Source organism: Sturnira hondurensis, unplaced genomic scaffold (genome assembly GCF_014824575.4).
Source record: "Sturnira hondurensis isolate 20B ecotype Veracruz unplaced genomic scaffold, ASM1482457v3 Scaffold0014953, whole genome shotgun sequence".
Lineage (NCBI taxonomy): Eukaryota > Metazoa > Chordata > Mammalia > Chiroptera > Phyllostomidae > Sturnira > Sturnira hondurensis.
In genome coordinates, this window is record NW_028087584.1 from 854,221 (window position 1) to 871,066 (window position 16,846).

The 16,846-nt window shown below is 37.4% G+C and overlaps 1 protein-coding gene across 1 annotated transcript in view; it reads right to left on the bottom strand.

Annotated features, from left to right (window-relative positions):
• CFTR (CF transmembrane conductance regulator) overlaps nucleotides 1–16,846 on the bottom strand; it is a 214,666-nt gene that overhangs the window by 25,539 nt on the left and 172,281 nt on the right. The window lies entirely within an intron of this gene.

Genomic DNA, 16,846 nt, shown 5'->3' on the forward strand with positions numbered 1-16,846 from the left:
CTGTTCAATTTTTAATCATCACCAGGGCAAGATTTTCACTTATTTATCCAAACCCCTTTGTGTGCTCCCAGTTCTGACCAATTTTGATAGGGAACAGAATACAGAAACTGGCCCTAAGAAATTAGATCCCTGATTCTGGCTTCATTTGTCACTGACCTTAAGTAATAACAAAAAGGTTGAAAATGCCCATTTTGTATCAAGGAAAAACAAAGATACGGTGTCTTAATGTGCATCAGTTCTAAAGGTGGGCTCAAGCCAAAAGCAGAGACCTATAGCTTGTTCTAGTTACAAACATAAATGTGAACTTGAAAATTAATGAATCTGAAATAATTCTAATACTTAAATACTGTCCTTTATAAATAAGCAAGCATCAGGTTCAGGCCTGACAATAAACGAGACTAAGTTTAGTGAGTTGTATATACATTCCCAGAGAAGACAGGTCGGGCCTGTTACTCCTCACAGAAAAGCAACTGGAGAGTTGACAAATCAAATTCTCACATCCAACCTGACTGACAAGGAAAGAAAGACATATTGGGAAGCAAAAACATATCAAATAAAAGAAAAAAACTATTCTTGTCACCTAAAGACTATTAATTAGAGCACAGTATGGAAGTGAGAGCACCACACATAGAGCAGGTGCTGCAGGAGACTCAGAGGCAAACTCTGTTAGGAGGTCAACTCAGATCCAGCAGTTAGATGAAGGTGATTTGAGTGAGATCGAACGTTTCTGCAGTTATTTAATGAATAAAGTACTCAACATTCAGAGACACTGAATAAATGTTCATTTTCTTCCTGTTACATTATTCCTATTTTTAAAAATTATTTAGTCATTGTTATAGTAGATCTGAGCAAATGGTCTTGTAGTGATCTTCACACTATTTGTGGTAAAGGACAGTTACATTTTGTTTTGTGTTTTACTTTCTAATCCACTGCAAATCAGTACTTTAAGAAACAGATAATAAAAATGAATTTCTAAATGCTTATTCTAAATTTCTACACTCGTCACAGACCAGTAATAGTTTGTAAACCAGAATCAGTTCATAAACACAATAAATGCTTTAGAGCAGGGGCCCAACCTCCAAGTCACAGACTGGTACCTGTCCAAGCCTCTTAGGAACCGGGCCACATAGCAGGATCTGAGCTTGAATGTAGTGCATTGGAATCATAGAGAAACCCCAACCTTGGTTCATGGAAAAATCATCTTCCACAAAACCAGTCCCTGATGCCAAAAAGTTGGGGACAGCTGCTTTAGAGCATACAATCATCTTTAATAAAAACAACTTATTGATTACATATAAGTTATTTTTGGCTTGTGTTAACCCCCAAAATATAAATTCTTCAGGGTCACAGCAGTATACCTTGTTTCCCCTTAATGCACCTGGAACAATGGCTGGTGCACATAAAGTGAGCACATAAAATGCTCAATAAATACTTGTTTGGATTGACAGAGGTACAGTAAGATGGAAGGGTGGATAGGTAGATGGATGGATACATAAATGTACAGGAGGAACAGTGATAGGAAGGGAGGTAGAGAAGGAGGGAGAAAGGCAGATAAATGAATACATTATTTAGTTGATTTAACAACATGCAAGAGACCATTCTGTGTGGCGTGGGCCCAGCCCCCAGTGGCAAACATTTACTGCAACGTAACTTCCTAAAAACCATGCTAAATCTTCCAAGGACCAGTGTAACTGGTTCAACTGCTTTTGCTTTTTCATTTGCAAATATCCCTCTTGTGTGATGTGATTACCAGCATCCTCTCCTTTGTTTTCGGTAAAAGGAAACCACCTAAAGCAACCTGTGCATAGTAAATGGGATCATCATGTAATGTGCCTAGAAACCCAATAAAGGCTGGTCACTGCAAGGGCCGTGGCTTTGTGCTCCCCTTGAGAGAAAAGCCATGCTGTCCCTTTTCCTCCACCGGACTTGTTAGTCCGTGTGAATGTCTCATTTCATCCATAATGACTCGGACACTGCGGGCTGGTGTCTGCATCAATAACAAATGAATTTAGTTAATTTGGTTAATTTCTAGATCAATTCTCAATTTAAAAACCTTGGGAAATTTCACACGCACATTTTCATTTCTGAGTCAGCCCATGTTGTACAAACACATTTACTACAGGTCATGATTATTCAAATGCAACAGTAAAGCTTTATATAACCAATCTGAATATACCTTGTATAGGTGCGGTGTTGAGGAAAGAGAAGGAAAATTCAATAGGAAGAAGTGATTTTCTCTAAAGTCATATCAAGAATTTTTGATAAAAAGTGCCTTGAGGTCCAGGCCCCTTTATCACTGGTCACAGTTTTAATGACTAGGATAAATGGCATGTTCCCTTTCCTTAAAAAGCAAATACTGATTTTTGGAACACTCAGTTTTTATGTTGGGATGACACTATATTCAGAGGCAATTTGTCAATCTTTTGTCTAGCTTTAAAACTTTTAGCTGTTTTTCTGATTTCCTCATATTATTGAACTGTTAGTGTTGCAGTATGTTTGACACGTTTTTTGTTCAACACCAATGAATCTTACTGGTTAATATCTAACAAAATCTTCTTGTTATTTATATAATTGGCACTTACTAATTCTTTTCCTGGATTTGTTTTGCTAGGCTTCTCAGTAACCTGTTGAATATGCCAGAGTACTTCCTGCACATAAGTTTTAAATATCTATCCTAATTTCAAGTCAGTGTTTTCCAATAATTTCAATGCACCTGCTTGCTGAGAATCTTGGGTCAAGACAAATCAAACTAGTATGTGGAAAGTTAAACAGTGTTAGGTTTGGTGCTAGTTGTAATTGCACTGTACCATAAATAGATCAGTCTCAATACCTTCTCTTCAGAGTACCCAAATAACCATTTAAATACTGCAATAGATAGAAACCACTTGTAACTATTTTTATCTCCTAGTGGTCCCCAGAAATCAAGATGCCAAATCAAATTAAATTTAGATCCTCAAAATGATAACAAATGTGTATGTTGACATATATATTAAAAAAACATGATCCTAAATATAACAAGTTCTTGAGGATATGGCCCTCATAAACTCAGTATATAAGTTACTGAATGATTCAGCTACCACTTCGCATCAATTTTTATCAAAACAGAATGCTATACATGTTTAACAAATTAAATACATATTTAAGTGCTTATGCTGCTGAGATCTGAACCCTTCATGTTTTCAATTCTTTCTGGAATCTCAGTATTTTGAAGAGACTACAAATGGATAAGGTCAGGTCATCTTACTCAAAAGAATAGATCTTGAAGTACTATTAAATATTTATGTAATCAGAGGACTGTCTAGTGATAAGTCCAGGTCTATTACAAAAAACCTACCTTCAAATTAAAATCTCAGCCCAAATTTTGAGAAGAAAAAAAGGAAGAGCTATTTTAGTTGGAGGAAGGTGATCTGGATACTAAAATGTAACAAAAACACTATTTGAGATTACAAAGAAAAATAGTTTTTTAAAGAAAAAGTAATACAGTATTTGCTACATTTCTCATCCATTGAAAAAAAAATTTAGATTTGAAGATATCAGCAGATTAGGCAACAGACACACTCACCTGCTCCTGGCACAAAACCACATTTACATCTAAATTATAGAGCAATCAATCTGAATAACAACTGTAGGCTAGCTGAACTGAAATATGACTATAACCGATGATTTACAGAAAGAGCCACATAGAAAGTGGGAAGAAGGGAGGAGGAGGGGAAAGAGCTGGTCCCCAGAAACATGTGGTAACTGACAAACTGAAGGGGTAACTCTCCCTGGTAGCAAGGTATCTCAATCCCATGCAGGGATTCCAAACCTAGGGCAAAAGAGACAGGAATAGGAACCCACATTGCATCTGGTGGAGAAAATCAGTAGGGGTTCAGTCCACCTGGGAGAGAAAGGAAATTGCTAGAGAGTCAGATATCACTTTCCCAGTGTTGAACACTCCTATTGTTACAGCACCAGCCTGGGGAGTGTACTGCCTGATCCTTCAGCCACTGATAACACCAGTCCGCTGTGCTTAGGTCCTGCAGAGGGAACTGCTGGATGCACCCAGCAGGCACCTTTGAGGGTGCTCTTTTTCTGAGGCTTTGGTAAGGGGACATTCTTCCCTACCTCCAATGCACAGCCAGCATGCCCTCTTCTACACATTGAATCACTGGGCCTGCCCTGCCACTGTATGACTCCACCCTGCTGAGCTCAGTAGCACAGGGGGACCATAGTGCTGTGCAGAGCTGGGACTTTCAGAGTATTTCCCAGGAAGCCTTTTGTCTGAGAATCAGACAGGCAGTTGCTGGGTTGAGTGGCTACAGCACAGGGGCGAGGTGAGGGAGCTCCTATCTTTCCTGCAATCTCAGCCTGTGCTATCTTGGAAAGGGGAAGCTGCCTGCCTCCACTGTACAGACATGCCAATAACACCTGCAACAAGAGACTATTTGAATCACCCCTTCTAAGTTCTTGTGGTCCTGCCAGGCTGAACTCAGTTCTTGGAGGGTAAAGAGTGTGCTGCTCAGAGCTGCGACATTTGGAATGAGTCTCTCCAGGAGGCTATTGTCTGGGTCAGGGATGAAGTGCTTGGCTCCACCCCTGAGGGTGCTTGGCTCCACCCCTGAGCTGGCACCACCCTCAATGCGAGACTTTTTGATATGTCCTCCTGAGCCATGGTGGCTCTGCCAGTTGGGCTTGCAGAGGAAACAGCTGGCTACACACAACCTGAACCTAAAACCTGAAGTGTATTCCTCCTGTGGGAGATAGAGTTGGAGACTCTGGCAGAGACTCAGTGGTTTGGCTCTGGAGTAGGGACTATTTTACCCTCACTGAATGCCTGATGATATACAACCCAAGTAGGAAACCACTAACCCTGTCCTCCCAACCCCAGTCGCCCTATCCTACTGGCTTGTAACCTATGGAAGGGGCTGTGCATAGCAGCCAGCTGGGCCCACTCTACAGTTTTTCTTTGGAAAGCTCTGAAGCTTCCTCTGTGGGAAGTGGTATAGCTGACAGGTATAAGTGAACCTCAGAAAGCCTCAGATATTTTGTAGATTTATACCCACTTCTAAGGTGGCAGTAGCTGACCCATACACAGGTTGGACCCTCCCAGGCACACCCAGGCCCAGTAGACACAGCCACAAACAGTGAACAGTGTGGTAGCTCTAGACAAGCAGCCCAAGGCAAGTTACTAATGTCTGACATCACGGTGTACCTGAATACCACCCAAGTGAACCCAGAACAAACACAACCAGGAGTGGGATTCAGACCACAACAGAGCTCCACCCAATTAGCCACATAACCAGCACACCCAAAGTGGGTTTGCAGCAGGCACCATACACTGCTGAGAACAACTTGACCATGGGGGTGAGGGGCAGTCCCTGCACAGTGACTCATACATAGTGATTGAGGACTATCTTTATAGTCAGCCAGCCTGAAGGGTTAATTCCATCCACAAAAGGACCAAAAGCATTCAAGACACAAATACAAAAGGAGAGTACACATAACCACAAGAAACTTCCCTGGAGCACTGAGCTTAAGGTGATCTAGAAGACTGTGCCACTGACCCCAACAAAACACGTACATCATAAAACCATCATAACAGGGTTGGGAAACATAACATATCTATCTAATACACAGACAAAATGAGGAGATGAAAGTGCCCAAAATAAAAAAAGATAAAGAAATCCCCAGAAAAAGAATGAAATGAAATGGAAGCAACCAAGATACCAGATGCAGAATTGAAAACAGTGGTTATGAGGAGACTCAAGGACCTTAGGGGAAGAATGTGTGATCTCAGTGAGAACTTAAATGAAAATATAGTAAGCATTAAAAAGGATACAGAAGCCACAAAAAGAAACCAGTCAGAAATGAATAATATATGAAATGACAAATACATTAGAAAGAATCAACAGCAGCTTAGATGAAGCTGGATTGAAATAGTGACTTACAGAACAAGATAACAGTAAGCACCCAAGCAGAGGGTCCAAAAGAAAAGAGATTTTTTTTAAATGGGAAAGTTTAAAGGTTCTCTGGGACAACATCAAGCATAACAACATTCACATCCTAGGGGTCAGAAAGAGAAGAGAATGAGCAAGAGATAGAGAAACTGTTTGAAGAAATGGCAGATGAAAACTTCCTTAATACAGTAAAGGGAAAAAGCACACAAGTTCAGGATGCACAGAGTCCCAATCAAGATGAACCTAAGGAGACCCACACCAATACACGTGTTAATTAAAATGGCAAAGGTTAAAGACAAAAGGAGAATCATAAAGGCAGCAAGAGAGAGTTAGTTACCTACAAAGGAGTTCCTGTAGGCTGTCAGCTGATCTCTCAACAGAAACACTTCAGACCAAAGGGATTGGCATAAAATACTTAAAGTGGTGAAGAGCAAGGACCTGCAACCAAGGCCACTTACTCAGCAAGGCAATCATTTGAAATTAAAGGCAAAATAAGAACTTCTCAGACCAAAGGAAAAAAAGGCTAATGGAGTTTATTCCACCAAACCAGTATTACAAGAAATGTTTAAAGACATGTTTTAAGAAAAAGAAGAGATAAAGATAGAGGAACATGGATACAATGAATAAATTGGCAATAAATAAGTACCTATCAATAATAACCTAAAATGTAAATGGTTTAAATTCTTCAATCAAAAGTAATAGGGTAGCTGAATGAATAAAAAGACATAACCCATACATATGCTGTCTACAAGAGACCATATTCAGAACAAAAGATACAGACTGAAAGTGAAGGAAAAAATATTCCATGCAATGGAAATGGAAAAAAAGCTGGAATAGCAATACTTATAACAGACAGATAGACTTCAAAACAAAGGCCACTGAGAGAGAAAACGTATTATCACTACATAATACTTCAGAGATTGATCCAACAGGAGGATGTAACACTTGTGAAAATATATGCACCCAACATAGGAGAACTTAAATATATAAAAAATATCTTGGTGGATATTAAGGGGGAGATTGACAGCAATACAGTTATAGTAGGGGAATTAACACCCCACTGACATCAATAGATAGATTTTGGGGACAAAAACAGCAAGGCAACAGTGACCTTAAATGACACACTGGATTGGTTTGATTTAATTGATATTTACAAGACACTTCATCCCAAAGCAGCAAAATATACATTCCTTTTAAGTGCACATGAAACATTCTCAAAGACAGACCACATATTAGGACACAAAATAAGAATAAATTCAAGAATATTGAAACTATAGCAAGCATCTTCTCTGACCAAAACTAGAAGTCAATGACAATAAAGTAATTCATCAGAAACAAAGAAGGAGTTTCTATCCTTGCGACAGCATGGATAGAACTAGAGGGCATTATGCTAAGTGAAATAAGTCAGGCGGTGAAAAGACAAGTACCATATGATCTCACCTATAAGTAAAACCTAGTCAACAAAATATACAAAGAAGCAAAATATAACCAGAGACATTGAAATTAAGAACAAACTGACAGCCAGAGGGGAGGTGGGAGGGGGTAATGGGAGGAAAGAAGGAGGGGTTTTCAGGAACATGTATAAAGGACACATGGACAAAACCAAAGAGGGGTAGGATCAAGGGTAGGAAATGGGGATGGCTGGGATGGCTGGGAGTAGTGGAGGGAAAGTGGAGACAATTGTACTTGAACAACAATTTAAAAAAACTTAAAATGAAAAAATAAAAATAAAATAACTGAAAAACATGCAAACACCTGGAGGCTATAAAATATGTTATTAACCAAGGAAAGGGTTAACAACGATATCAAGGAAGAAGTCAAAAGTTACCTGGGAACAAATGAAAATGAACACACAACAAACCAATATCTATGGGATACATAGAAAACAGGCCTGAAGGAATCTTCATAGCATTACAGGATTACATCAAGAAGCAAGAAAAATATCAAATAAACAATCTAACCCTACACCTAAAACAACTAGAAAAAGAAAAACAAACCCCAGAGTAAGGAAAAGAAAAGAAATAATAAATATCAGAGCAGAAATAAATGAAATAGAGTTTTAAAAAACCCACAAAAGATAATAAAACCAAGAGCTGCTTCTTTGAAAAGATAAGATTGACAAACCTTAAACCAGGCTTATGAAGAAAGTAAGAGGACCCAAATAAATACAATCAATAACAAAATAGAACTTACAAGTGACACAATAGAAATTGCAAGAAAATACTATGAATAACTACATGCCAGCAAATTGGACAACTTGCTGAAACAGATAGAATCCTAGAAACTTGCAATCTTCCAAACTGAATGAAGAAAAATCAGAAAACCTGAATAGACCAATTACAACTACTGAAATTAAAGCAGTAATTTTAAAAAGTCCCAACAAACAGAAGTCTCAGACCAGATGGATTCACAGGCAAATCTTGTCAAACATTCAAGGAAGAACTAACACTTATTCTTCTTGAACTATTCGAAAAAATTCAAGAGGAAGCGAGCCCTGCAATATCTTAACTAAAAAACCAGATAAAGATAATACCAAGAAAGAAACTTAGAGGTCAATATCCCTGATGAGCACAGATACTAAAATGCTCAACAGAATATCAGTAAATCAGATCAAATAATACATTAAAAGCATAATACACCATGATCAAGTAGGATTTATTCTGGCAATGCAAGATTAGTGAAACATTTGCAAATCAATAAACATGATACAACATATAAACAAAACCAAGAATAAAAATCATATGATCATACAACAGATCATGTAGAAGCAGAAAAAGCATTTGATAAAATCCAGTACCCATTTATAATTAAAAACTCTCAGCAAAGTATTAACAGAGGGATCATACTTCACCATAATAAAGGTCACACATGACAAACCTACAGCCAACATTGTACTCAATGGGCAAAAACTAAAAGCATTTTCCCTAAGGGAAGGAAACAAGACAAGAATGTCTGCTTTCACCACTTGTATTCAACACAGTATTGGAAGTCCTAGCCACAGTGATCAGACCAAGAAATAAAAGGCATCTAAATTGTAAAGGATGAAGTAAAACTGTTATTATTTGCAAGTTACATGATATTATACATAGAAAGCCCTAAAGAAAACAAAAAATCTACTAGATCTAATCAATAAATTTGGCAAAGTAGTGGGATACAAAATTAATATTTAAAAATTGGTGGCATTTTTATACACCAATAATAAACAATCAGAAACAGAAATTTAAGAAAACAATCCCATTTACCATTGCAATAAAAAAAGAGAGAGATACTTAAGAATAAGAATAAACTAAGAAGGTAAAAGATCTGTACTCAGAAAATTTTTAGATACTGAAGAAAGAATTTAGGAAAATACAAATAAGTGGAAGCATATATTATAACTATGGTTAGGAAAAATTAAAATCATTAAATGGCCATACTGCCCAAAACAATCTACCGTTTCAATGCAATTCTTATTAAAATACCAATGGCATATCTCTGAATATTTAAAACAAATATTCCAAAAATATATATGGAACCACAAAAGATCTCAAATAGCCTCAGCAATCTTGAGAAAAAGAAACAAAATTATAGGTATCACACTATTTGGTATCAAAGTATACTACAAGGCCATAATAGTCAAAACAATGTGGTACTGGCACAAGAACAGGCATATAGATCAATTAAACAAAACAGAGAAGAGAAATAAACTCACACCCATATGTTCAATAAATATTTGACAAAGAAGGCAAGAACATACAAAGGGGAAAATACAGTTTCTTCAATAAAAAGTGTTGGGAAAACTGGACAGACACATGCAAAAAAAGAAAACAGAAAAGAAACTATACTACCAACTAACACCACATGCAAGAATAAACATAAAACGGATTAAATTCTTAAATGTAAGATTTGAAACCATAAACTCCCAGAAGAAAACATAAGTAGTAAAGTTTCAGACATTTCTAGTAGCAATATTTTTGCTAATACCACTTCAGGGAAGGCAAATAAGGAAAAAATAAATTGGACTACATCAAATTCAAGCATTTTTCCCATAGGAAAAGAAACCATCAACAAAATGAAAAGGAAACCCACTGAATGGGAGCACGTTATTTGTCAATTCTATATCAGATAAAGTGTTGGTTTCCAAAATATATAAAGAACTTATTCTACTCAACACAAGGACAAGCAACAAAAGACAAAGACAATTAAAAAATGGGCATCCCAGGCCAGGTGGCTCAGTTGGTTGCAGCATTGTCCCATATACCAAAAGGTTGCAGTTATATCCAAAGAAACCAAAAAGTAATTCAAGAGAATATATGCATCCCTATGTTCTTTGCAGTTTTACTTACAATAACCAAGATTTGGAAGCAGCTCAAGTACCTATCAGTACATAAGTGGATTAAAAAAGCTGTTGCACATTGGAATATTATATGTTATAAATATTATATATTATAAAAGCTGTTTGCACAATGGAATATTATATGTCCATAAAAAAAATCTTAACTTTTATGACAGCATGGATGGACCTGGAGATTATTATACTAAATGAAATAAGCCAGTCAGAAAAAGAAATACCACCCAGTCTCACTTGTATGTGGAATCTAATAAACATAATGAACTGACAAACAGAATAGGAACAGAGGCATGGATACATGGAACAGACTGACAGGAGTCAGAGGAGAGGTGGGTTGGGGTCTGAATGAAAGAAAATTGAGAAATAAAAGCATATACATAACACATAGACACAGACATCAGTGTGGTAATAGCCAGAGGAAAATGGAGCTGGGGATAGGCAGGGGGCTGGGGGGAAAATGGGTACAGAAAGAGACTTTGCTTGGCATGGTAGGCACACAATGCGTGTGCAGATGATGTTTTGTTGAATTATGTACTTGAAACCTGTATGATTTTGTGAACCAATACAACCCCAATAAATTCAATTAAAAAATAAAGAAAATAAAATTTGAAGTGCAATTTCTGTAAACTAAATCCCCAAATCAAGAGCAAAGTAATTAATAGGACACCTTTCCCCTAAAATAACTGCTATGGGCTTAATGTTTTAATATGAAAATTAATAATTTTTGTGTACAAATACTGATTTTTTTCATCTTTTCACCATGCTATGGACTAAATATTTGAGTCTTCACTAACTTCATATGTTGAGACCCTAACCCCCATTGTGATTGAATTAGGTTGGGAGGTGTTTAGGTCATGATTACAATTGGAACAGAATTCCAATTCCAGATTTGGAATTCTGTTCTCAGCAGACACCAAAGCTGCTGGGACCATGATTTCAGACTTCCCAGCCTTCAGAATTGTGAGAAATAAATTTCTACTGTTTAAAGCCACCTAGTCAATGATAGCTTGTTATATTAGTCTGAATTGACCCAGAAACACCAAAAAACAACAATACTGAAATCTATTCAAATTAAACAAGAAATGTACAGGTCAGTGCTTTTCAAAAATTTTTTTCAAGAAAATGCATGTAACTACAGCTGAGCTTGCAGGATTTCTGGACAATCAAAATAGTAACTAAGTTTAAGACTCAAGTTAATTCAGCATGAAAGAAATATGCTGGGGCATCTAGTTAGTTTGCAAAATGCTATCATAGGTCTTAAGGGCAAGGTGGTAGATATGATTGACGTGGAAGCTAGTTCTTCTGCGTGTACAGGGTTTTGAGGATTCTCTTTTGCTCTTGTTCAGTTGTTTGCAACTGGATAGTTTCTCCACTGTTTAGTTGTATTTCGAAATAGGTCTTGGATTGAGGTTTGTTTGGTTTCCACTCTCTCCTTCACCTTCTTCTGTTGTTATCTGTTGGTGGTTCCTTTGTTGTTGGGTTTCCTCTTCCCTTGGATATCCTGGTGTTCACCACTTCCACCTACTCTTTTTTTGTGTGTGATCAGTTGGAGGGGAAGGCAAAATGGTTTATGACAGCAGGAGAGTATTCTATGATATTTACAGTAGCAGCTGGTAGAGAAGAGATAGGAGATCCTTTGGGTATGTATAGTGATAACCATAATCTTCAACCCAACTAGCCACTTTTTGGAAAGGATGGAAAGAAGATAAGGCTCTGTTGAGGAGGGAAGGTTTGTGAGTTGGATCTAGAAAGCAGTGAGGTTGTGGGAGGTCAGATTCTGAGGTAAGGTGAGAATAAAGGATGGTAAATAGGTGTAGTGTGAGAGAGAATAGAGTTAACCACTACAGTGTCATAGTTCAGGAAACAATGAACTGGCCTAAGATCTGGGAGGGGTGTTGTGTAGTATTTACAATAGTATGGAACAGCTATTATTTACAATAATATTAGAGCAACAATCATATGACAGAATCTATGAGATACCAAGAATAGGGAGTATTGGACTTTCAATAGTGTGCTAATGGAGCACAGATGGAGTGAGGGACAGTAAATTAGCAATACACTATGAATGAGAGGACAGGGGAAACCTGTCAAATGATACAATATAACCAGCCAAGGCAAAGAAGACTATACAGAAAGAGGAGGAATACAAAGATACTATTAAAATAAAAGAGGTAAGAATAATGACAAATAATAATAATACAAATATGCAGTAACTTGTAGTTTCTCTGCTATAGCAAAGCAAAATTTGTCTCTCTGTCTCTACTGTTGGGATGCCCCCTCTTTGGGTCCAACTCTGGTCTTTTCACAGTTCCAAGTTTTTTGTCTCACTTGTTGGGGGTGGGGAAGGCACCAGAAGGGAGGAAAAGTTTGTGGTAAGTTTGGAAAGAAAGGAAGAAGGAATAAAACAAGAAAGAAATAAAGAGAAGAAAAAGGTATTGAAAGATAAAACAATAATAAGGCTAAAAAACCAAAAGATTACTTAAAACAAACAAACAAACAAACAAAAAACACCTCTCGTTGGTTTCCAGCTGGCCAAACCGGGTTTTCTGGCCTCACTGGCAGCAGCAGGCTGAGGGGCAATTGGTGTGGCCTTTCTCCCTTTTCCTTGTACTCAGTGAGTCTCACAAGCATTCTCCCAAGAACCAGTCTGGTGCGTCTCCCCAGCTCCCCACCAAGGGAATCCAGGTCCTCTTTAGAGCACTCTTTCCCTGGGAGTCACCACCGTGGGCTAGGGTGCAGACATGCGTACACCTGGCCAGGCTTCCCTGGTCCCATAGGCTTGGGCTCAGACCTTTCCCAGTGCTACAGGGGAATGTAAGGGCAACTCTCAATTCTCCCAAGTCGGTGACCACAGACTCCATGGGTGATCAAATCCCCCTTGTTTGCTTCCTGGTGCCCATTCCTGTCTCTGACACTTCAAGCAAACAGGTCTCTCCTGGTATTTTTCAAACTGCTCCCAGCAGGTAGGGAGGGAGCTGATGACCCGGCTCTCTCCTAAGGACCTTGCTGCCAGCCCTTGGCTCCCAAAGAGTCTGTGGCAGACCTGGCCCAGGTCCCTGGCACCTGGCGCAGAGGAGGCACCAGTTGAAGTTAGTAAAAGTTAAACTTCAACTTACTAATTGTTGGAAGCTCAATGTGGACAAGTCTGAAGAGGAAAAAAGTCCAGGGAGACCTCTCATGGTGAGGGGCACACTTTTGTGAGTATTGCCTCCAGGAGCGCCACCAGGTTTATCATTATCACAATGGAGAACACAGAAAAATTGCCTTGTGCATCCAGCACAAGGTGGAAGAAAGCAACAAATTTGCAATACCTGAAGAGTACTCTGTTCTTCTTGAGGACTCCCTCAAGAGACCATTTTACCAGAACCTAAACTACTGTTTTATTTTTTTTATTGGACTGTCACTAATTTAGGGAAAGAAAACACCCAACTCTAGCCTACACTAGCCATCCTATTAATATATTTTTTGGACTATAAGATGCACCCCCCCAATTTGGGAGGAAAAGGGGGGTGCATCTTATAGTCTAAATGTAGCCTTACATTTACATTGGTGAAATATTATGTTATTTATGTTATTAAATATTTACCACATTTTTGCTTCAAAATGCTTTTTTCCTACTCTAAAACCTAGATGCGTCTTATGGTCCAAAAAATACAATACATCTGGGGAAGAAAAATTTGAGAACCATTTGTGAGGTTCACTGCTCAAGGAGACAGACTCACTGAAAGACTGAGACCTAATTATAGAACTACAGGACACTATCCTTTTTCCCAAACCTATGCCACTAAAAGTGTAATTATCAGAGTTCTTGTATCCAGTACATTGTATACACTAAAAAAAAAAAAAGATTTTATTTATTTATTTATTTTTAGAGCGAGAGGAAGGGAAGGAGAAAAAGAGGGAGAGAAACAACAGTGTATGGTTGCTTCTCACGCTACCCCAACTATGGACCTGGACCCCAACCCAGGTGTGTGCCCTGACTGGAAATCCAACCAGCAACACTTTGGTTTGCAGGCTGGCACTCAATCCACTGAGCCATATCAGCCAGGGCCACTGTATACGCTTTTCAACACAAAATTGCAAGGCATACTAAAATAAAAAAAATACAGTTAGAAGAGATTGAGCAAGTTTCAGAACCAGAGTAAGATATGCCAGAAATGCTGAATTTATCACTGTGGGAATATAAAACAACTATGAATAATATGCTAAGGTATCTAATGGAAAATATGTGAGAACAGATGGATAAAGTAAACAGAGAGATGGAAACTCTAATAAGGAATCAAAAATGCTAGAGATTAAAAAAAAACTCTCAGAGTAATGAAGAATGCCTTTGACGGGCTTATTAGTAGATCGAACATGGCTGAGGAGAGAATCTTGGCCCTCTAAGAAACCTCCAAACCAATGAAGAGAAAAATAACTGAGAAAATAACATATCTAAGAACTATGAGTTAGCACGAAAGGTATAAGAATGCTGTAATGGGAATACCAGAAGGAGAAGAAAGAAACAAAAGAAATATTGAAGAAGTAATTACTGAGAACTTCCTCAAATTAATTTTAAAAAACTAAACCATAGGTCCAAGAAGCTCAGATAACATACCAAGAAAATCCATGTAGGCATATCATATTTAAAGTAAAGGAAATAAGAGAAGGAGAAAATCTTGAAAGAAACCAGTGAGAAAATCACCTTACCAATAGAGGAATAAAGCTAAGAATTAAAAGAAACCACTCTCAACAACACACAAAGCCTAGAGTGAGTAGAAGGAAGGAAATAATCAACATCAGAGCAGAATTAAACAACATACAGGCTAAAAGAACATTTCAAAATACCAGTAAATCCAGGAGCTGGTTCTTTGACAATATAAACAAAATCAGCAAGCCCTTAATCAGATTCATCAAGAAAAAAAATGGGAGAAGATCCAAATAAAAAAAATCAGAAATGAAATAGGAAAAGTTACAACTGATACCACAGAAATATAAAGGATTTTAAGAAATTACTATGAAGAACTATATGCCAAGAAATTTGAAAAGCTAGGTGAAATGGACAAATTTCTACAAAAATATAATCTTCCAAAAGTGAATGAAAAAGAAGAAGAAAGCCTGAACAGACTGATTAACAGCTGGTGAAATTGAAGCAGTAATCAAAAAACTCCCCTCAAACAAAAGACCTGGGCCAGACAGTTTCACAGGAGAATTTTACAAAATATTTAAGGAAAAGCTAACCCCTATCATTCTCAGACTATTCTAAAAAACCTAAGAAGAGGGAAAACCCCCCAACTCTTTTTGTGAGGTCAGTATCATCCTAATCCCCAAACCAGACAAAGACACAACAAAGAAAGAAAACTAAAGACCAATATTGCTGATGACCATAGATGTTAAAATCCTCAACAAAATGTTAGTAAGTTATATCCAGCAATACATTAAAAAGACCCTACTCCAGGATCAAGTGGGATTTACCTTTGGGTGCAAGGAAAATACAATGTTTGCAAATCAGTAAATATAATACATCACATAAAGAATAGGAAAGACAAAAATTACATGACCATATGAATAGATGTGGAAAAAGCATTTGATAAGGTACAACATCCATTAATGATAAAAACACTCACCAAAGTGGGAATACAGAGAGCATACTTCAATATAACAAAAGCCATATACAAAAAACCTGCAGTCAACATCATACTCATCAGGCAAAAACTAAAAGCTTTCCCACTAAGATGAGGAATAAGACAAGGATGTCTGCTTTCACCACTTATATTCAACATAGTCTTGGAAGTCCTAGCCACAGCATTCAGACCAAGAAGAAATAAAATACATCCAAATTGTAAAGGAAGAAGTAAAACTGTCATTGTTTGCAGATGATATGATTAGTACACATAGAAAACCCTATAGACTCCACCAAAACCTACTCTACCTAATAAGTGAATTTGGCAAATAAGTGGATGCAGAGCCATTATTCAGAAATCAAAGGCATTGTTGTATACATACAATGAAATATTAGAAACAGAAATCAAAATAAAAAATCTCATTTGCTATAGGAACAAGAAAAATAAAGTATCTAGGAATTAACCTAATCAAGGAGATAAAAGACCTTTATCTTTGTGTAGAAAACTACACAACTCTGAAGAAAGAAATTAAGAAAGACACAAATAAATATAAGTATACCACGTTCATGGATTAGAAGAATTAACATCACAAAAATATCCATACTACCAAAAGCAATTTATACATTCAATGCAATCCCTATTAAAATATCAATGACATATATCACATATATAGAACAAACATTTCAAAAATGTATATGGAACCATAAACAACCCTGAATAGTCTCAGCAATTTTGAGAAAGAATAACAAATTAGGAGAGATCACTATACCTGACATCAAACTATATTACAAGGCCACTGAAATCAAAACACTCTGGTACTGGCATAAGAACAGACATATAGATAAATGGAGCAGAATAGAGAGCTGAGAAATAAACCCAAGTCTATATTGTCAATTAATATTTGACAAAGGGGACAGAAGCATAAAATGGAGTCTCTTCAACAAATGGTGTTGGGAAACCTGGACAGCTACATG